Source organism: Lissotriton helveticus, chromosome 3_1 (genome assembly GCF_964261635.1).
Source record: "Lissotriton helveticus chromosome 3_1, aLisHel1.1, whole genome shotgun sequence".
In the NCBI taxonomy this organism is placed as follows: domain Eukaryota; kingdom Metazoa; phylum Chordata; class Amphibia; order Caudata; family Salamandridae; genus Lissotriton; species Lissotriton helveticus.
This window is the reverse complement of record NC_136061.1, coordinates 1,059,361,009-1,059,384,733: the sequence shown is the minus strand read 5'-3', so window position 1 is coordinate 1,059,384,733 and position 23,725 is coordinate 1,059,361,009.

The following is a 23,725-nucleotide window of genomic DNA, read 5'->3' as shown; positions in this document are numbered from 1 at the left end:
ACATGATAGGACTTAGTATACGTCTTAGAGAATTTTTCCTATGCTCAACCCTTGGTAGCTTGGCTGCGAGCAGGCAGGCTTAACTTCAAAGACAGGTATGTAAAGCATTTAAAAACACTAATTCAGTAAATAATTAAGACACAACACATAATAAAAATCCAACCCTAATTTAGAAAACTAGGAAATATTTTTATATTTAAAATTACACCAAAACGCCAAGAATCCAATGTAGGGAACCGGAGATATGAATTTTCAAAGATTTAGCATTATATAGCACTTAGAAACATATAGCACCTTATTGGGATCTCCGGTCCCGATAGACCGGCTCAAAGTCAAGGTTTCAGGCCGACCGCAATAGAGCACTGAGCGGCTACCACTCGCGTTAGGTCCAGGTCACAGTTTTTACCTTCGGACTTAGAAACTTTACTGGCACTTTTCTTCCCGGGGTCGCTCGAAGCTCTCAGCCAGTCCTGAATCGGTGAGGTATCGCTGGATTGCCTTGCAATGAGCTCCCCGTCAAACTTATGGAAGTCTGACCTCGGAGCGTTTCAGTGGAGCAAACCCAGGATCCAGGCCGACACGCGGTTGAAGGCAAGCGGCTTGGCTTTTGCCGTTGCTCCCAGTCACCTTTTCTTCGTTCGGACTTAGAAACTTTTATGGAGCTTTTTCTTGCAGGGCCCCTGGATGCTCTTCACCAGGCCGAATTCGGTGAGGGTTTGCCGGCCTGGATTTCTTCTACTCCCGGTCAAATTCAGGAAGTGGGACCTGCAGAGCTTTTAGCGGGGCGAACCTGGATGGCTTGACCGGCTCGCGGTTGAAGGCAGGCGGCTTGGCTGGCCAGGTTGAGTCGGTCCCTTTATGGAGCTTTTTTTTCAAAGTTGCTCCAAAGGTCTCCAAACGTCTGGAACTTCTTCTTGAAGTTCCCCAGAGGACCCCAAAGTGTATCAAACTCACTCCAAGGGTCTGGACGCTCCAAGATGGTCCTTGAAAGTTGAGGACTTCAGTTCCCACATTCCACTTGGACAAAACCTTTACAAATCCACTGGTATTTCTCCAGGTTGAGGATCCTTGGTAGTGATGGTCCAGGTGAGCTCTGTTAACCTGTAGCTTGCAGGGAGTCCACTCTAGTTCTTTTACAGCAAGGTAATCCACAGGGCTGTTGTTTCACCCAGTGCAGTCTTCAAAGGGCAGGCCTTAGAATTTGCACCCCAACTTCTCAGCATGGCAACGTCTTGCTTCCTTAAGTTTCAAGCAGCAGATCTGAGAGACTCTGCCCCTCTCATATGCTTATTCCCAGTTCTCTGGGTCAAGCAGGAGGTCACTGCTGACCAATGGGAGCAGGGCAACTCCTCGAGAATATGACCACATCCTGTAGAATGTGGCATTATTTTGTCCCAGAGTGCACCAAATCCTCTAAATTCATAATGGCTGATCTTCTAGCAGGGATGTAAGAGCTGGCTAAATACACCCATAGGATGGTTACTTTTCATAAACTCTCCCCTTTGCATCTATGCATTCCTTCCATAAGCCTAGCTCTGGCTGAGGTGAAAAGTTTAGAGTTGTAAATTACACTAAGGCCTCCTCTTCTCTTTGAAGACTATGATTTACGACTCCTCCCGCTGCTCTGGCATTCCTGTGTAGCAGCACACTGTCCTCCCAGCAAAGCTGGTTAACCCCAGGGGCTCTTTATCACCTCTTCAAGGCAGCCTGGTTAATCCACTTAACTCTGACCATTCAGGACAGACCACTGGAAGGCTTAATCTGGACTTACAAGCAAGAAAGTCTTATACCTTCTCGTATGTACACTTTAGGAGAAATTCAACCATATCATATTCTTGAGTTTATTAATACCATTCAGGGAAGTCTTTGAATGGGATGTCGTGTATTTCTATAGGTTCTGAATCGATCCCCCTATTCCTGACCCTATTCTGGTTAAACTTACTAGCTAGTTAACTAACAGTCAGCCCATGAGGCAAGAAATCCCCCATGATGCAGATACCGTTATCTGACGCAGTCACACTACGGCACAGGAACGTGTTATCTGATTAGGTCATAACGCTTGAGATCTAATTAGACAAGCGATATTCCTCCAGCCCCTGATAAGGCATACGACGTTCTCATAACAAATCAAACCTATGACAACCTGGATAATCCGTGCGGCCATTGTTTTGATTTCACAGAGAACTTTAGTAAAGAATGTGCTAACGAGCAAGTCGTATGACATCTTTATTGACGTACCTATGTCCATCCTTACGTCAATCCCGGCACCTTTAAGGTATAAATATTGCCGACCTTGCCCTATGCAAAACACACGCGTGGTGACAAGACGGAGCAGCCATACTTGCCGAAGCAGAGAGCCGAAGCAGACCCCGCAGGCAGCAGCCCCGCCTTCCTGACGCGCTGAGAGACGCGCTGCTATCTCAAGCCGAGAGACCCAGCACCGGCGCTTCTGGGCAGCCCTCGCAGGCAGCCTGGAATATCGAGAGCAGAGAAAGAGATACCATTCCTCATCCATCCTAAATTCCAGGTACAGAACTGAATAACCCCTCCTAGAGAATTCTTTAGTTATTCACTTGGCAAAAACAAACTTAACTTAAACTGTAACTTTCTATTCCTGCCCACGTATTAGACTTAGGTCAGGTACACGGGGTAGGCGTATTTAGAAACACCAGTTGAGTACGCTTAGTCAAATGTATATGTGTATGTAAATATATTTTAATCATTTTAAACATCATATGGCTCAGAAACCATATCAATGTTTTTACAGTATTATTTTATACTATTGCTTCTAATGTATGCACTTTACTTAACTATAAGTATCGCAATAATATCGATCCATTTCTCTTGTACGAGAAAAGAGACTGATCAATAAATAACATCTTTTATTGAACACGCCCGTCTCTTCCTTTTCTCTACATTCTGATGAGACTAAGAATGCACGTACTGACTGAGTAAAATAATTGCCTTGTGCTCACACGACTCTTGAGATTGACTCTTGATTAGGGGAGAGCAAAGTTGTCATGTTCTATGGTTGTCAGAAACTAAATCCCTTCTTGTCTAATCAGGGAAGTTAATCCTTCCTTGAACATTCGAGAAAGTTTCTAGCGAACTCTGAGCTTAGCTGGCAAACCCAAAAATTAAGTCTAGTATCGACAGTAGTAGACCTAGTTAACGTCTGGCCTAGGCCTTTACTGCTGTAGGTACTATTCCAATGCGCAGAGCCTATTGGGAAAATAGGAGCTACACTACATGGCGCCCAACGCGTTTGGAAAGGGCGATAAAACTAACGTAAGACATTTAGAGTAACTCAGTCGTGCTTTCTCACTCAGACCCCTTTTCCCAAATACTCCAAAGACGTCTGGAGTGGGTGAAAGGTTATAATATCCTCCAAAACCTCGCAGGAGGGAACTCCTATGTATGGTTCTTGGTCTAAGTCAACGTTGAAGGATAAACAGTGTTCCAAAATATTGTGCACCTAATCTCTGTTTCCATAAAGAAACCTGATCTGCAAATAAACATAATACCATCCTGTCAGCAAAATGGACAGCGATGAAGAACGAGAGGTTACTAGATTAGCTACTGAAATAGCAGATGCTGATGCTACCATGCAAGCAGCAGACGCGGATATAATACTCATTCCGGTCGCCAAAAGGAGATCTATAACCTTAAAACTTATAGAAAATGGACTGACACCTAGAGGTGGCACAGTCATATTCGTAATCGAGGCACACGAATATCGGCAGACAGAGGTATACTATACATGGATACATTTTCCAGCAGCTAATACTATAACAAAGTACTTCCACTATTACAAAGTAGAGGAACCTCCTAATGAGTACACTCCTTTCGAGGAGGTGGAAGTACCACTCAAATTCCAAGAGCATTTGCTCTTATTTGATGGCGCCCTAAAACATAATAATCACATTACAAGGCTCGGTCCTTTAGGAAGACCAGGAGCAACGTGGCCGGTCTTAGCCGGATACACACCATATCCAGACATCGAAAGAATGCCTGCAGCAGAGCTGTTAATACAGCTAAAACAACTACTAAAAATTCACAGACAATTAGTTCAGTATGTAATGCGGACTTCAACAATTCAGCCAGCGATTAAACTTCCACAGCTGACCCCTCACCAGGGGAACACAAATAAAATTACACCACAGAACATCCAATCCTGCCTAGGTAAAGTTCCAGCTAAACGGGAACAGATACCATTCTGGTTGGCACAGAAAATTACCCAAATAGAGGCGGTGTTTCCTGACACCACCCCATTAGAAAAACACAGGATTCTGACTATATGTCTCCCAATGGGAATCGCACCACACATTGAGGACTGTGACACTTGGGGTACAGTCTTTGCTTCCATCTACACAAAAACGCACGGTGTTCCATCCATTTCGGTAATACCAGATGTGCTAAAACAAATTCAAGATGAATATGGTCCAGAACCTGCTTTAACTCTTGGTATGAAATTACTAAAAGACTTCAAGCAGGTCTCGGCTATATTACTAGCCAACATAAAGGGTGAAGCAGCAAACGTGGCGATCCGCCAGAGGTTAAAAGAGACAGATATAGCAGACCAACCAGCTGAAATTGCCAGAATCATAGAAAAATCCTATGAAGAACTAGGCAGAGATAGTCTAGGTGGAATACCAGTAAAACCGCAACTGACTACAAGTCCAGAAAAAATGTTTTTTAATAATAATAATAATTCACCAAAAAAGAACTGGGATGGAAACAAACAATCCAATCCAAAAGAAAAGAAATTCCAGTCCAGAGGAAGGTCTCCTAGGCGAAGAGAGAAATCTCCAAACCCGAGACAAAGGTCACCTCAGAGTGAACCCTCTGGGAATAGATATAACCTTAGAAATAGGGATAATATTAAAAAACCTGATAGATATCAAGACATTGATACACGTCCCTCTCAATCTTTTCAGAATTCCTCGCAGAAATCGGAAAGAAGAGGACGATCAGAAGAGCACACCAAGTCCAAAGACAAGGAACCTGCTCAACTGAAAAAGAAATCACAATTTCCAAAAAAGAAGGTAGCCAGTATCAAGGTAGTTAACAATGCCGAGAATACTGAGGACACAACTGAAAAACGGAGAGTGGGCTCAGACAATGCTAGACAGCGCAGCAGAGGTGAGCATAGCTCGCAAAGTCCTTATGAATCATCTGGAGACAGTGGACACGAATGAATACCTTCAAGTGGAAACTGCAGATACCAGAGTTAGCAAGCCCCACAAAATATACGAGATAACATTACGTATAGAGGGAGATAAGACTAGGAAAATAAGGGGACTATTTTGGGATAACCTATCCAAAGGCTATGACATCCTTCTAGCTGAAAAAGACTGGCCACCAGAGTTTGTCAGGGAGTGCCCTCATGGCGAAGAAGTAATTATGCCTGCCTTCTCGAATCAAATACCGATTCATAAAAAATATACACTTGCTAGAAAGTGGGCAGTGGCCTTAGCACCTGCTTTATACAAAAATCATGTAGGATGGGATGAGGATTCTCCTCCTCACAAAATCCAGTTAAAATCACAACCTACTGCACAAAGGCAGTACCCAATTAAGCAAGAAGCTAAAAAACAAGTAAATGAAATACTAGATCAGCTAGAATACCAGGGGGTGATTGAAACTTGCACCTCACAAATGAACAATCCTTTGTTTCCGGTCTCCAAACCAGACAATTCGTACCGTCTAGTTTTGGATTACCGACACCTTAACACATGTTGCAAAACTTTTGCAGTGCAAAACTCACACAGTGCTGCACTAATGAATAACATAGTGCGCAAAAAATACAAAACAACCTTGGACATCTCCAACGGATTCTTTTGTCAAAACATAGCACCAGAGAGCAGATATTTAACTGCATTCTCAGTAAATGGCACTCAAAAACAATTCTGTCGGTTAGCCCAGGGGTACAAGAACAGCCCGGGGGTATTCTCAGCGAGAGTAACAGAATTACTACAACTATATGATGATGAAGCATTATCTTATGTCGATGACATTTACTTAACAGATGATGACTTGGAGACTCACTTGAAAAGAGTGAACACCATAATACTTGGTTTCGCTGCAGAGGGTTACAAATTCAACTTCAAAAAGTCCAGAATTGCCCATCTGAAAATCCAGTACGGAGGATATGAATTATCAAGTATTGCCTGGTTGACAGTCTTTTAAGAACTAGAAGAATTAAAAAATCTAAAATATGAAAAAACGTATCCTCTGCCAATCGACATTCTGCCTCTACGACATTACGCCTGTGTAATCTATACAGACGGACATGCTCAACCCTCCGTTTGGGGAGAACATGCATACAATCCCACATGTGAGATTACAAAAGAAGTGTGGCACGGAGGTAAACTAAGACCTCTATTAACAAAATCACACTCAGTAGAAACTAATTCAGAACTACAAACTGAAATATTAGCTTTGAAAATGGCGCTAGATAATGCGGATCGCGAATTCCCGACACTTATAGTGTCAGATTCATATTTCTGCGTCAAAGCATATAACAAGGATTTGCAGACCTGGACTCAGAACGATTACAAAGATGACACGGATGCACCAATAAAGCAGAGACTGCTCTGGGAACAGGTAGCTCTTTTGAAAAAAGAACTACCAAAGACTCACGTGACACACTCACTGAGTCACCAGCGTGATGGCGTTCACCTTGTAGGGAATTCATTGGCTGAAACAGCCGCAGCGGCAGCCAGTAAACCGGCTCCCGTAGATCGAAAAAAGCGTACATTAAAATACATTGACGGCGAAACATTGCTGGCAGTAAAACCGTCATCAAAAGGCGACTGCTCGGCGTTACCGATCAACTATCCACTCAATTACACATACATCATAGATGCAAACTCCATTCCTTTTGCTCGAATCCCTGGAGTGGGGGATAGAGTGATTCCAAACATGGACAGGAGAAACTTGTTAATCGCAGACGCACACATGGGCGAGGGTCTCAGACACCTTAAATTAAAAGATTCTCTGGAAGAATTACAATCACGGTACTGGTGGCCAGGCATGAGCCTGCACTACACCATGTTTGTAAAAAACTGCCCAAACTGCAACAGAGATCGCAGTGGGGAGAGAAGCAGTTTAATACCTCGTCGTATCAGGGCAGATAACATCACCACTAAAAAGAATGGCTTGCGATTAACATATACAGGCTAGTTCCCACTTATAATGTAGATCCACAGCACTCGGCTGACGTCCGGACTGTTATACAAGATTTGCGAGTCTAAATGGCATATACGCTAAGAGCATGCTACGTTCGACCAATTTTTTCTTTTTCTCAGGCAATCCAGCCTGGGGGGGGGAAAGAATGGCCAAATGAGCACAGCCCAGCGGGAATCTTCTCACTTCCTTCCTGAGGGTATGGGATGGTGTAAAGAAAAAACCAAGACAGAAAGCAATCTATAATAGAAAGGATATTAGGTTCGGGAGCTGGGTGGGTCAAACATCTAATAAGTGTCCAACGTAGTCTAAATAACTTGCCAAGAAATTCTCTGAAGGGATTCAGTCCGTACGAATTATTATTCGGAACTAGGATGTTGATCTCTGACCTTGATAGTCAGACTTCAGTGGTAACAGAAAAAAGCTTTGATGTCAAAGACCGTTTGGCTATTTTGCAGGACTTAAACAAAACAAGAAAAGACCTGAGCAACATACAGTTGAAAGAACAGCCAACGACCACTGAAGATTCACCACCTGTCCCAGCAAGACCTGTCTGGATTCCAAAAGTCGGGGATCTAGTCAGGGAGAAGATCGCGGTAAAGAAGGAATTTGGGCCTTCTTACAGAAAAGCAGTTCCTGTATTGTCTGTCAACGGGACAAGATCAGTTGTACTACCGCCACTTGCTGGAAAAAAGGAGAACCGAGTTGTATCCATCGACCTGGTAAAACCACAACATGTGGCCGATAACCAACGGTAGGCCAAGTGGACTCCCAATAAGTAGCAGAACACCAAGGTTTGCTACCAGTACAGAGGTCCTATCAAAGAGGCTCATCACATTCGAAACGCCTACAGAAGAACAACAAGGACTATGCAACAATGCAATAGAACTAAGACCTCTGAAAACTCAAATAAAGACATTTAGCAGAGACACACCAATCTATACAGAAGTACCAAGTGAAAATGCAAGAAACAAAAATCCTGAACCAATTGGAACAATTGACAGAACTGCATCCGGTTACTTCATCAACTTCGATGATTCCTCTGACGGTTTCAGCGAACAAAAGACACAGCCATCATCAAAATCCTTTAAAGACAAAGCGAAGGAACTTTTGAAACAACTAAAAGAAACATATCTGATTTCTCCATGGATTGAATTTTGGGTGGGTTTTGGTGCATTTATCCTCATACTTTGGCTCATCATGGTATTTACCTTGGGACGCTTCATTGAGGGAAAATATGCTAAAATGGACACAGCAAGTCAGAACATCAACTTGGTCCTCAAACCACACACATCTTCACACGTCGAGAAACGAGAACTTTCTTCAGAACTTTCTTCAGCCAACTTCACAGCAATTCCAATACCTGGTGGGGTAGCCTGGGACAACACTGACTATGAAATTTATGGTCCGGTCGAGATCCTGAAATATCCACACCAAATCAAGATCTCCTTGAGTGACTTTGCAAAACCAAACTCATTTGCTGATGATTGGGACTTTGAAAGTATTAACAATATGATGTCTGACTTAGTAATGTCTGCTAAATTTACAAAACATGATTATTTGCAGGGTTCTACAAATTATGACAGCATGTACTGCTATAACCATTATGGTAACCATTTCTTGCATAAATCTGCACAACCTAGAAATGTTTTAAATTTTAATCAATGGGAACATTGTGCTACACCTCCAAAAGGGAGCTCAAGAACCGTGTATGGCAAATATTCATATTTTTCAGGTTTTAACATAACTAATGCTGAAACATTTTATTACAAATTGTCAAACAAGACAGGGATGAAAACCATGATAACCAACACAAAATTGATATATTCAGATTCTTTCTTTGAAAAAATGAATACTTTTGGATTTGATTATTGGGACAAAAATGTTGATTTGAAAAGTGTTTGGGGTACAAAAGAATGGCAAGTACAGGGTTTAGAAGCTTTGTTTAGAGCCTGCATGATCCCAGAACAAATGATATTTTTAAATGACACCGTTCAACAAACCACCTGTCTTGGCCTAGCAAAAATCAAAGATTTAAATAACCTGTCTATTCCAAAGCCAACAATGTTTAGCAATAACTCTGATATAGACATAAACCATATACTTAACCAAAACAGAACACATCCTGATTGGAAACAATGGTTGATCTGGCCCACAGATACAAATAACTGTCAAGATAGATTCCTGAATAAAACACAGGGTTTCAAAATGAACAGGCCAGACCCTAGATATCCTCAAAGACATCACCCAGGGATAATAACAACCTACAGTGTGGGCAAATTATGCCTTCAATGGCTACAAACTTCCACACTGCCTGAAATTAAGCAACACCTAACTTTACTTACTGATGGTGCTGACTTGCGTGATTTCATACTGGGACCACGCAAACAGCGTCATAAGCGTTTCATAGCAGCCTCTGTATATGCAGCATACAATGAGGCCTGGAAGGTTACTCAAATTGAGACAGCAGAAAGAATACGGGAAATTGACCGTATTAATTTGGAAAAATCACTTTCTGTAGTGGACAATGGGTTAATGACTCTGTCCTCCAGAATTTTTTCATTGGACAGCATTGTGTCTTCAGCAATCGATATATTATCGCAAGACTTACTGTTATTACAACATGGTCAGTCACAATTGCGTTCTATTGTACAGCTTGGCTGGACGTTACAAAATCTGCGTTCAGGCTACGTGCCTTGGCGTTTAATCAACACAACGTCACTATTCCAAATCTTTAACCTTACTGATAGACAAATCGGTATGGCGCAGAAGGGTGCTGATTATACAATCTTGAGCATTGAAAAACTAGAAAGATTACCAATGACAATGTCAGAACGACCTGTCAGTGAATGGATAATCCACGGAATCATAAATATTCCAATCTCAACCTTCAGGTTTCAATACTGCCAAAAATATATACAGGCTGGCATGTACGAGAAATTGGGAAAGGGGTACCTTAAAACAACTTGGAACCTGCCCTACATACATGCATGTGTCAGTAACAAAGGACAGAAAGTGTTTCTTAGTGGCAACAATTGTGCTATGTCACTAAGCGGCACGCTTCTGTGTAACGGTATTAGTTTGCACGGAGCCTGTGAAGGGAATTCATACAACCTTTCATGTCACCAGCAAGGCGCACCTGCAACTGAAATAGAACCATTCTTTCAAAGACTCTATAATGGGAGTTACATTCTTATTGTAGACCGCAGATGCTGTAGTCTTATGCCCGGGACTCCTTATCTCGTCACTACGACGGCGAAGGTCAAGTGCTGTGGACGTTCTTTGTTCCCCAGCTCCTTTCCAGACAGGGAGGCAAGGGCATGGCCCGGTCTGAAAATTACTTCTATTCGAATAGACACTTTAAGCAGAATGAAAACAGTGCTTCTTCAGACGCCTACAAGGCTCACGTCATCTAAAGAAACGTATGATCTACAAGTCGCAAGGACGACTGCAGAGATACATACATTATTATCAACCAATTCCCCCGTACATTTCGCGGAAATCCTGAGCGAAATCTTAAATATTTCTGATACCACTGGGGTCTCAAAGGTATTTAAGACAGTATTTTCGATGGCATTAACACCATTCAAAGCCATACTGGGTATTTTTCCAGATTTCGTCCATTCGATTTTTGGCGGACTTCCCCTGATCCTAGGACTAATTGCAGGAATCCTATTCCTAGTCCTTATTTTTCGTTATGGCAACCCATGTCACAGAACAAAATCTCACGACAATGGAAGATACGATCCTAGCCATTGGATACCGGGACCGGATATCAAAAATCCTGGGACTCTCCCGGCTTAGAGACCTAAACATGACTTGGTTTCTATCATTTCGACCAATGTGGCAAAGGTGTGTTTTACCTGTACTAAGGTGTCTGCTATGCGGAGAAGAATGCGTGTTAGACACCTGTCTGACGCTACAATCGGATGCGCCGGTGGATGCAGATACACTGTTGGTTCCTACCAAGGTTCACGCACTGTGCTGCCCTCAAAGGCTGCCAATTCTGATGACGGCATTCCTGGAATCTTCACCACTGCGATTGAAGAGTAGTGAAGTTCAAGATGAAAGCAGCATCGAACAGGTACGACCTTCTGTCAGCAATGCAAATCAGAATGTCAATGGAGACAATCATGCGCACGAATGCATGGTTACCCCTATTTCCGACTTAGAGGAACTTTCCCATGAAGCTGTTGACAGTTTTTTCGAAAGCCTGAATGATATGATGTTCTCTCCGGAACAGAAATAGAGACTTTTGAGTAAACTCGCACACGGCGTTCCCTGAATTCGGCCTTCAACTTTAAAAATAAAGTCACATGAACAATTACAATCCAGTTCACGGACAGCAACATTTTTCAGCAAGCCCCTAAAATATTTTTCTATATATTTTTTCCCGGGACACTGATCTTCTGCTTAAAGTAAGAAACTATTCCTAGAGAACTAAGATTTCTATTTTTTTAGATACTTTATAGACTTTATATAGACTTTAGCTGCCCACTGGTATGTTCACAATAGATTTTATGTGATGAAATGGTTTCGACTTTTTTTCTGTATAGCCATATTAAGAGCCATTTCATGTGTATTTCTCATATACCAACAAGCAATAATGCATAACAATGCGTGTTTACTTTTGCATTTAATTCATAGCTTAAGTGCATACAATATATATGACTGCAATTTTTCAGTATATTTGAAAATTTCAAAATGCATTTATGTATTTTGGGGTGGTAAGGTATACACTATACTCTATAGTATGTTGTACTATGTTATACTATGCATAGATTAGTAGATATGACCATAGTTAGCGTGGAGTGGGTGTCGTGTATTTCTATAGGTTCTGAATCGATCCCCCTATTCCTGACCCTATTCTGGTTAAACTTACTAGCTAGTTAACTAACAGTCAGCCCATGAGGCAAGAAATCCCCCATGATGCAGATACCGTTATCTGACGCAGTCACACTACGGCACAGGAACGTGTTATCTGATTAGGTCATAACGCTTGAGATCTAATTAGACAAGCGATATTCCTCCAGCCCCTGATAAGGCATACGACGTTCTCATAACAAATCAAACCTATGACAACCTGGATAATCCGTGCGGCCATTGTTTTGATTTCACAGAGAACTTTAGTAAAGAATGTGCTAACGAGCAAGTCGTATGACATCTTTATTGACGTACCTATGTCCATCCTTACGTCAATCCCGGCACCTTTAAGGTATAAATATTGCCGACCTTGCCCTATGCAAAACACACGCGTGGTGACAAGACGGAGCAGCCATACTTGCCGAAGCAGAGAGCCGAAGCAGACCCCGCAGGCAGCAGCCCCGCCTTCCTGACGCGCTGAGAGACGCGCTGCTATCTCAAGCCGAGAGACCCAGCACCGGCGCTTCTGGGCAGCCCTCGCAGGCAGCCTGGAATATCGAGAGCAGAGAAAGAGATACCATTCCTCATCCATCCTAAATTCCAGGTACAGAACTGAATAACCCCTCCTAGAGAATTCTTTAGTTATTCACTTGGCAAAAACAAACTTAACTTAAACTGTAACTTTCTATTCCCGCCCACGTATTAGACTTAGGTCAGGTACACGGGGTAGGCGTATTTAGAAACACCAGTTGAGTACGCTTAGTCAAATGTATATGTGTATGTAAATATATTTTAATCATTTTAAACATCATATGGCTCAGAAACCATATCAATGTTTTTACAGTATTATTTTATACTATTGCTTCTAATGTATGCACTTTACTTAACTATAAGTATCGCAATAATATCGATCCATTTCTCTTGTACGAGAAAAGAGACTGATCAATAAATAACATCTTTTATTGAACACGCCCGTCTCTTCCTTTTCTCTACATTCTGATGAGACTAAGAATGCACGTACTGACTGAGTAAAATAATTGCCTTGTGCTCACACGACTCTTGAGATTGACTCTTGATTAGGGGAGAGCAAAGTTGTCATGTTCTATGGTTGTCAGAAACTAAATCCCTTCTTGTCTAATCAGGGAAGTTAATCCTTCCTTGAACATTCGAGAAAGTTTCTAGCGAACTCTGAGCTTAGCTGGCAAACCCAAAAATTAAGTCTAGTATCGACAGTAGTAGACCTAGTTAACGTCTGGCCTAGGCCTTTACTGCTGTAGGTACTATTCCAATGCGCAGAGCCTATTGGGAAAATAGGAGCTACACTACAGGGACTTCTAGCCATCTCCTATTAAGAGTTATTAGTTAATGACTTCCTCCTTTGTTAACCTATGTGGCAGGGGGAAAAATGACTTGGGCCATTGTTCTAGCACCAGGACTTATAAAAACATATTTTATAAGTACTTTGCTTATATCTACAGGACCCCCCCCCCCCATGGGACAACTAGGGGCGACTTTGGGGATTCTGAATCTGTAGAAATATTGCAGACCCCCCCTCCACGGGGCTCCTAGCATAAAAGTCGAATTTGGGCAGAAGTTTATCACAATGTGGGGAGTGAAATGTGAAATTTCACTTACCCCAGGAAATATTAAACTCATTTTATGAGGGTCTACCTTATAAATACCTGACCCCCAACACCTGGGACACCTAGGAGAGGCCCTGTGGGTTCCTAATATGCCAAAACATTGTAGGTTATCCATTTCTAAGTGCCCCAAACCCCAAAGTCGAGTTTGAGCACAATTTTTTTTTAAACTGGCCTCAGGCTTCAGCAGTGCACACATGCAAGTGTAGAAAAAGCTGCTGCCCGCCAAACTGCCATGCCTTTTTTATACTAGGGACTGCTAGGTAGTTTCAACCCCCTGCCCTAATATGCTATAGGGCCATGGGGTAGATGATGCCAATCACAGGGGTACCCCATACCATAGTGCATCCAAGTGTATGTAAGTGTTTTCACTGTCTTCTAAATGTGTCTCTTTCAGCATTGTACTGTCCCTGGGCCTGGTTAGGCAGACCCCATGGTCAGTCAGAGTCAGTTACCACAAGTACCTTTCAGCAAAAAGTTGGGAGGTGCCCAGGGCACAGGATGAATTTGCAACAACCTTGATCTGAGCATTTTAATGGAAAGTCTTGAGTTAAAGTATATACACTTTAATTGTGCCTTCAGTAGTTTGCATAGGGCAAGGATAGTGGCAATGAGTCATGACCATATCTGATAGGTATGTGTTGTCCTGAGCACATGTATGACCAGCAGCCAAGTCCTTTATGACCCTTATGATCAGATGTGGACATGTCTTTCTTTCTCATAGAGCGCGTTATTGCCTATGGATTTTTTGCTCTATGCAAAACCTGATCATGATTATTAAAATGCTATGCAGAAGCAGGATACAGTTATAAGACTTGACCAATACCGATAGGTACAGATCCACCGGTTTAAATCATATTTATTCAATAATCAGTGGGTTATGAAGCCATTTACAATGCTACTTGTTCTAAACAGCTCAATGGAAGCTTGCAGGGTCTAGAATAATGGTCCCCAATTATTATCAATGGTTTAAAGTTAGGTTCTATAGTTAACAATGGAAGCCATAGCTCTCTTCACCTCAAGATTTACTTTAGATGGAAAAGAAAAATGCTTGAATGACTCTCTTTAAGCCTTTATGATGATTCATTAAAAAAAGATCTTGAACTGTAGGTGAATTCACAGATGTTATAATTATCTAAGATATTCATTTAGGCGCCATGAGGAACCTTGGAAAATCGTTTAATTTGTATTTTCTGGAACAATCAGATACTTTCACACCTAGGGGCCCATTATGATGTCGTTCGGATTGCCCCCGCCAGGCTGGCCGAAGTCACCGCCAGCCTGGCGGGGGCAATCCGCCCGACATCCACACTCATTTTCCCCACTGCCATATTAGTATGGCGGGGGGGACCTCGGCTGACGGAAAGACCGTCCGCGGCTTTCCCGCCCCGGTCGCCTTGCGGACGGGGTGTAAAAGGAATAATATGGTGGCGCTGTCTATCAGACACCACGAGCCATAATAAGATGGGCATTTTTCAATGCCTTTCCGTGGTGGCAATGCCGCCACGGAAAGGCATGCGGTCTTCACTTTGGGAGCCCCCAAAGTGAAGGAGGGGTGGGGGGTGCACACGGGGGGTACCTGTGGCACCCCCCTGCATTTGCATATACAATGCAGTAGGCACCGCGTGGTGCCTGCCGCATTGTGTATGTAAATGCATACACGCATTTAAGGCATTGTGGCGGGCGGTGCAGAGAGCACCGCCCGCACAATGTTATAAATGCAGGATGCGTCCGCCACTGTGGCGGCCGCATCCTAATACCACCCACGGAACCCCCGCCCTTATGGCGGGCAGTCCCGAGTCCCGATAGGATGGCGGGCGGACTAAGTCCGCCCGTCATCCTATTGACCCCCTTAGTTTGGAAAAAACAACCAGTGACTCTGACAGGTAATCGGCACATGTTGTGACAGTAATTCATATTTACAGATTCTCCAGATCCATTTAGTTTATTGGCCAATGTCTTTGTTCTGCTTTCAGCTAGAAGACTGTAAAATGTTGTATTGTATAGTATTGTAAATCATCGAATCATTAAATATAATTTTCTTAGGTAGATGTATTTATTCCAGGTGGCTCATCAATATTGTAGGGTTACCAGAGGCTCACACGATTACTGTGGTCAGGTCTCAAGTGTAATATACCTACCTATTGTATGGCATAGGGAAATTCATGTGGTGAGCTATTTGACAAAGTATATGAGCTTTGGATGGTTACTAGGGCACTATGCACATTTTGCTTTATTGTAGGTTCTACAATGTACCTAGAAAGAATAATAAAATCATTATTATTCACATAACATGTTAAGCAATGTAGACCAGCTCTGGTGTTTCTACACGAGTTGCAATTCTTAGAGGTATGGGTTGCAGTATATGCCTTTGTTCGGCAAGCTATCAATACTCACTTCATGATATACTTACACATTTTTTAGGATTCAGACCCTACATTGGATATACTTTATTCCACGCAGCGGCGGGTGGTGCAGGTAAGTGCAATGAGGCGGTAGGGCGGCAGGATAGGGGTTAATCGACAGACGACAGATAAAGGAGAATTAAATAAATAAATAAATAAAGTATATTGTGTCGTCTGTTGACTTACATCCCCGTCCCGCCCCACCTCACTGCGCTTACCTGCACTGGCCGGCGCTTTTTTACAAATGTTTTTTAATGAGAATGGATTCTAATTTTCAGGCCTGTTCATTCTGTGATATGGTATATCGTTTACTATACAATAAGTTACATGCCAACTTTAATCATTTTGAATTTGGATTAGGAATTAGATCAGATTAATGTACTATATGATTGTATTGTATGTACTTTTATGATTTTTACATGAAACCAAATAACGTTTTTACTGTCTGACTGACTAGAGCTTCCAAAATATAAAATAATGCTACTGATGTTATTTCCGCTACAATAGCAGGCTTACTAGAAAAAGGCGCTTACCTTCTGCAGATGCAAATTAGAAATATAGATTTGCATAAAACACAATCAGTTAAGTTATTTCAGTTGTAGTCCTCTACAAACAATAACGTTATTTTCAAAGTCAAATTATTTTCTGATACAATTTTGGCATCCCAGAGTTCGGATGTGAGGTTGAAGGGCTCATGCATTTTGTTCCAACGATGTAGAAGCTAACAAAAGTGTCTGGGCAGTAAAAGATGTCCAAAGGCTATCGTACGCTTTTACAATTGAAATTAAATAATCTGTCTAATAACATATTTACTAAATGCTAACTATATGTATATAAAGAACGGTGGTTCAGAAAATGGTTTCTAATTTCATGCCACCATAATTGTTAACTAAAGGCTCTGATTCACAACTTATTCCTTCTTTCTGTCCCAGGATCAGAACAGCCTTCTCTGGTAACAAAGCATTCTCCATAGCAGCTGCAACAGTTTGGAACTTGTTACCTCCGTTTCTAAGATCAGAAACGTGCCTTCTGCTTTTAAAAAACACATAAAAGCCTGGCTTTTCAATTAATAAACGTGTAAGACCCCATATGCTGTTGTTTGCTTGTATTAGTCCCACCACACCAAAAAGCAGAGCCATATGAGAGCTTTACAAATAATCCCTAACATAATTACACACCTCTCAGCTCACTCTCTTTTGGGCGTGTCTTCTGGACTTAGTTTTCACCGTGCAAAGAGGCATGTCTCCCATTTACTTCAGTCGTTCGCCCACCCAGATGATCTTCCTCACATCAATTTTAATGGGATCACCGTCCCTAACTACTACTTCCTAGCCTTCTTGGGGATCTAAAAGGTTGAGAGGTGTGTTACTAAATAGTAAACTGATCACAGTACGACTGTCCAAAGTTTTTGTATTTGTTCAGTTTGGTAAGCATATGATCCTATGTGTATTAAACCGAAATGTATAATCCTGCAACTGAATATATGAGAAAATGCAAATAAACAAAATAAAAAAAAATAGTAAACTGATCATGGTTCACCTGGTGTGTCACAAAACATTGACTCCTAAAAGGAAGGCACTAGAAAACCACTAAAATCTGTATTTGCAAGTTAACATCCGACGAATTGTAAATATATTGAGTCAGTTATAAAAAACATTTTTGGTTAATTTCTTAAAGAGATATGTTTTAACATTGCTGCCACTAAAAGCTTTTCCCCGAGCCTTTGAAAGCTTTGAAGTGGATAGATGCATTGTGCTATTGTGTAGGGCCTTCCAGGAGTGTGCATTATTGCTTCTGAATTTCCCCAAGGCATTTCCAGGAATGTATGAATGGATCAAGCATTTCCCATTGAAGTATTACAGCGTGTGCTAGAGACGCATGTTGTGCGCAGGCCTAGACTCTCAATCGAGAGCAAAGTGGGCTTTTGCACGCAAGAAGAAATTAGTTCACTTTCCCTAAAGGGCATTGAATTAATAAGACCTCCCTGGTGCATCCGGTAATTGGCACTCTGGCAGCTTAGAGATAATTAACTTTCAAAAGCTGTATCATTAAAGTGTCTGCGGTTTTCTACATCCAGTCATGGTTAGTACATTATGTAAAGTTTTGTTTTCGTGTTCTACCGATGTTACAAAATACAAAATTAAACAAATGTTTAATAACGATTGGGAAAGAGTTCTCTTTTTTCTGGGCTTTCTTAATGTACAACATGCAGTTGGACACTGACGTTGTGATACGTTTTAGAGACTAGAATTCAAAGGACATTTTGTTCCAATTAATATGCATAGCTATTTTTTGGCATGAATCTGAAATGCATGCGAGGAAACAACCTTAAAGTCATCAAAGCACTAAACTGTGGAAGAGCAGCCCCAACCATGGAAAAGGCAGCTTTTTTCTTCTTATGATCTGGGGCTATTGCTAAATAAATAGCTTCTAACATTTCTAGAAAATCCCAAACTGGATCGAATCTGATGCAGCAGAAAGCCCTATAGAGCAGAGTGTTCTTATTCCACTTTTGATCCATTACTCCATCATATGGCCCCATTTGTAGATTATCTACCCAATATCGAAGGAGCCTCAGAGCACTTCCCATGACATTAGCAGCCACTGGATGTATTCCACACACTGTTATAGGAGATAAGTGGAAGAACTGCATTTAATTCAGGAAGCTAGACCAATGGGGCCTTAGTAGCGGTATCGCTCAGGCCATTTTAGAACGTCCTGGAAAACAACAGCCGGAGAACTTATTACTTAAACGCTCTGATGCCACTGCTGACAGTAGGAGTATGTTACTGCCCTGAAGAGCACAAACAGTGGAGAAAAAACCCAACTCCACAGCCCATCCCGAATAACTCAGTTAACCCAGGTGCATCTGAAACCACTGTACACAGATTTCCTACCTCTTATGGGCAAACCCAGATACATTAATTCTCCATTATACAGTGCTAAGAGGCCATGTAACTAGCAAGCAGTCACACATCAATACAGCATTTGTGAGTAAACATGTTTTTTCTGATTGCTTGCTGGATGTAATGTAATGATACATGGGAAACAAGAGTACATGTTGCTTAAACTGAAGAGCTATTGTAGGAAAGTTATCCTTTTTGCCCTGATCATTCCATTTTGTTGACTGATGCTGGTGGTTCTCACTATGAGAAGGCCATGGGCTCTGATAACCAGGCCCAGGGCCAGTGCCTTGTCCTCTAAAGGCACCTACCTGCAAGTACCTAGTGTATGGTAGGGTATGAAGATTTAGATACCCCCAGTAAACTTAATGCACTTAAGTGTGCACTTCTGTGCTGTCTTGTGTCATTTTAAAGCCAGGCCTCCCATGCAGGCCGGTTTTAAAATAAAACTATGTCCAATTTTGACTTTGGCATTAAAAGTAGTTCCAAAGTCTAACACTACCTTTTTGTTACATTTAAGTCACCCCTAAAGTCTGCCCTAGGTGCCAAAGTATAGAGCACATTGTTAAACAAAGCAGGGACAATATAAAATATGTTTTATTTGCCTCGATAATGAAAAACAGCCAGTCGTGTTTCCTATTGTAGTGTTGCTAGCCCCATAGGCTAACATTGGAAGGCTTTAATGAAATTAATAAATGCTAAAATGTTATTGGAGGTAGCTAGACATATCATTCAAAGTATCAAAATAATGGTTACAATAAATCCCACAACTTGCCAAGGTTGGATTTATTATCACTATTAAAGGAAAGTAGTTTTAGAACTTACTATCCTGAAGTTACCTGAAACAGCCTTGTAGCAGCCTCTTCTGATTGGTCATCCTTTTTCAGCCTGAGCCAAGCTGCTAACTGAGTAGGTGTAAAGAGGCCAGAGGCTGCAACAATACAGCTATTTGGTAGGAAAAGATTTGCTTCCTGGAGAAGCCAAGGAGAGGAAATGGTCTGTGGTGATAAGCTGGACTTCAAAGGCACGAGAACAGATGTCATAGGACCCAGGCCAGGCCCCACTTCCTGAATCCCCTGGCAGATGGGCGCACCCCTAATTAAATTCAGAGAGGGGCTGGAAGGAGAGTGTAGTCAGATGATAGCCACACCTCTGGGTTGGGTTACACAAACACACAAACACACACACCAATGAGAGAATTTCTCTATTTTGATTTTTGGGAGAACAGTGCGTTCTGTGTCAGAAATGTGTCACACTTCGCATCAGGTCCTTGGTCATACCGAAGGGAAGCAGCTTTACTCCTATTATTTGGGGTGTTGCGTGACCCTCCCAGCCCAGAACAGAGAATAAATATAGGAGCGCTGCAGGAGCTCTTCGGATCAATGCTTGAAGCATCAGGAGAAGGATTGCCCTCCTGGACACTTGGACCGCACAACAGAAAGTTTGTACTCAAAAGGACTGCACCCGCTACACTCATAATGTTTCACAAAGAAAGGACTGTGCCTGAATAAAAGGAAAAGGAGTGGACTTCCTGATCAGCAACAGGTACAACAGGTCTGGACGAAGTCATCTGCCAAGCCAAAGAGAGGATCACCTCTGCTGACCAGTTGAAACTGGATATTTTAGTGGACGGTAAAGATGCATTGTGGAAAATTGAGTTCTTGGCAATCCAGAGTCTGTGAACCCTTGGAGGGTGTTACTGAACCCTTATTGTCCCCAAAGGAACTTAGAAGCAACAAGATCTGCAAATTTGGAAACTTCCTGCATAGTTCTACAGACAAGCTCCAGCAGGAGATCATCTCGACTTCAAAAGTCAAGCTCTGTCGTCGACTCACAAATTGGCCTGACCGGTGAAAGCTCCGGAGCTCTTCGCCATCAATGTCAAGGACAAAGACTTCCAGAGGCTCACAGAGCTATCCCACTGAAACAGGGTGCAGTCATCGGATGGATCTCTGGATCCAATGACCCGATTACTAGTCGAGAGAAAAGCTCAAAGAAGAAGACCGAATCTGAAGGTTAACTTTTGACCGGTACCTAGCCTGCAGCCTATCCGACCTATGCTCCATCGCAGCTGGCCTTAAACTTTAACTTTGTGCTGGTCCAGCATGACCAGATAGCTGTGAGTCGCTTTTTACATTTTTTGGTGCTAGATGGCATAATATGTTTATTTAATCATTAAAAATTCATCGCTCTAGGTCACCCTCATTGGATTTGTATTGTTCTTGTGTTGTTTTAAAGATAAATATGTTTCCTATTTTTATAAGTTTGTGTTGGATATGTAGTGTCTTTTACTTATTTACTGTTTTGGTGGTATTAAAAGCTTTGCACATACCTCCTAAATTAAGCCTGACTGCTCATTTGCTAAGCTTCCAAGGGTTGAGCAAGGATTAATTTACTGAGACTTGACTCGACCTATTATTACTAGCTGAGGACGCATGCCCCCACCTACTAATAGCCCACTTTCCTACATCTATCAACACTAAACAATTTTGAGGATACATTTCCAGTTTCAATGTCATCTATGAGAATACCTTGAACCATTTAGGCCCTGATTACAGGTGCGTAATTGTTTTCCGACTCCTGCGTAAACCTCAGTTTGCGTAGGGGTCCGAATTACGAGTTTGGTTTAATTTGACATATCCGATCATTATCTGACGGGTGAAATAACTCAACCATCATTAAATCTTGGCAATTCAGACCCGATGAAATTTAATAGGGGCCAAGCATACAGTATTTACCATAGCATGCAGATTTGGTGCTTTAAACACCAAAATCTGCATGTTTTTTCCTAGAAAGCTCACAATAAGTGCTGTTTATCACAGCAGATAAATACGTTTCTGCCTGTGATATTTTTATTTACCAGGTGAGAGAAATAGCACCTATACTTGAATTCAGGCCCTAGTAATTTAACATGAAACAAAGGGCACCGTGCAAAAAAGTTCCCTTGGCTCCTAATGAATGCTCATTGAAATACGCCCCCATTAACAATGTTATGCATAAGGATGACTATAGAAAAACAAACTTAATTCTGCAATATGGGCAAAGAGTAATTCCAAAGGTCATCGAAACCCTGGTGAGTGAGGGGACTCAAGAAAGAAAGACTTCTTTCTTTCTACAAGCTTTTTCTGACCACATGAGTCAGTAGCCATTAGTTTGTGGACTAGGTCTCTAAACCCTACACTCTGGGTTTTCTTTTTGAATCTATATACCAGGAGGATGACCTAGGGCCCGATATAGGAGACCAAATACCGGTCGGTAACGGCCGATTTCGGCCATTACCGACCAGTATTTGAAGATGGAGATGTAGGGGCATGTAAAAATACAGAATCGGTAATTTTACCGAATCGGTAATTTTACCTATTTTGTAAAATACCGAATCGGTAAAATTACCGAATCTGTATTTTGACATGTAGGTAGCACTGTGCTACAGGGGTTTAAGAATTCGTTATATACCACCAACTAGAAGTTGGTGGTAAATTATGAAAACCCTTTAAAAAGCATTTTTTTTGCTTTTTAAACAGTGCCATGTTGCAGACATACATGCCCTAAGGGCATGTATGTCTGCGACATGTGCACCCATGCACAATTGAGGGGTGCAACAGGGTGTCAAAGTGACACCCTGCCACCCTTCAATGTTTCCTCCAATTACCGAATCGGTATTTATAGATTCGGTAATTGACATTCATTCCTACGGGCCTCCAGACCCATAGGAATGAATGGCAATTACCGAATCGGTAAATACCGATTCGGTAATTACCGGATTCATACAGATTCGGTAATGAATCCGGTAAAATTACCTACATCCCGATTGCCAGTTCTTAAATACCGAATCGGTATGATTCGGTATTTAAGAATCGGTAATCTGGGATTACCTACATCGGGACCCTAGTCTTTACTCCTCCACCTCCCCCCCAGCTTATGTTTTCATCGAAAACATGCATCAGAAAGTGTTTTATGTTCAAATAAATAATTGAATCAAACATATTTCTAAATAGGTGGCTATATTTAAAACCCAATTGAGGTGTAAAAAGTTGTTTCCTAGCATAACTCTTTTGGCATAGCAAACAGCAAATTGTGGTCATGTGGTTTAATATTAGAAAAGCTCCTCATGTCTAGGCTTGGATTTGGGCTGATAATTTCCAAACTGGAGATTGCCAAATCTACCTGTGCAAGAATTGCAACTAATACCCCACAGAATGAATGTACACTGACGTTCCCCTGCTGGAAATTTCCTTATCTGTTGCACAAATTTAACTTGATGCCACGCCTTCCCTTGGAGATTCCATTGCCATTTGTGCCTCCTGTGATATGAGGTTTAAGAGATGTAGTTCATCTTGCCAGTGATGATTGGGCTGGAAGACCCCAGGAGGTGTAGATGTCAGAACCCCTACCGTACAAATATATTAAGGCTGTAGTGTACACAAATCTGGAAATATCTTCTTTCTAACTGTGCTCCAAGGAAAACATTAATTTCTCATGTAACCATGTAACCATCAAATGGAAGAAAATGCATTTTGAGAATGGCTGCATGATCAGAAAAATTCTAATTAACAGGCCATAATAATTGTACAAAAACAGCAACATTCAGATCAAAATAATTGTATATAAACAGCAATGTTGGTAAATTAATACCCTAGTTTAATTGCACTTTGGCTATATTTGTTTTGTTAATCCTGTACATTTGGGAAATAGTGTCATGGTGCATACAATTGCATTTGATTGCCGT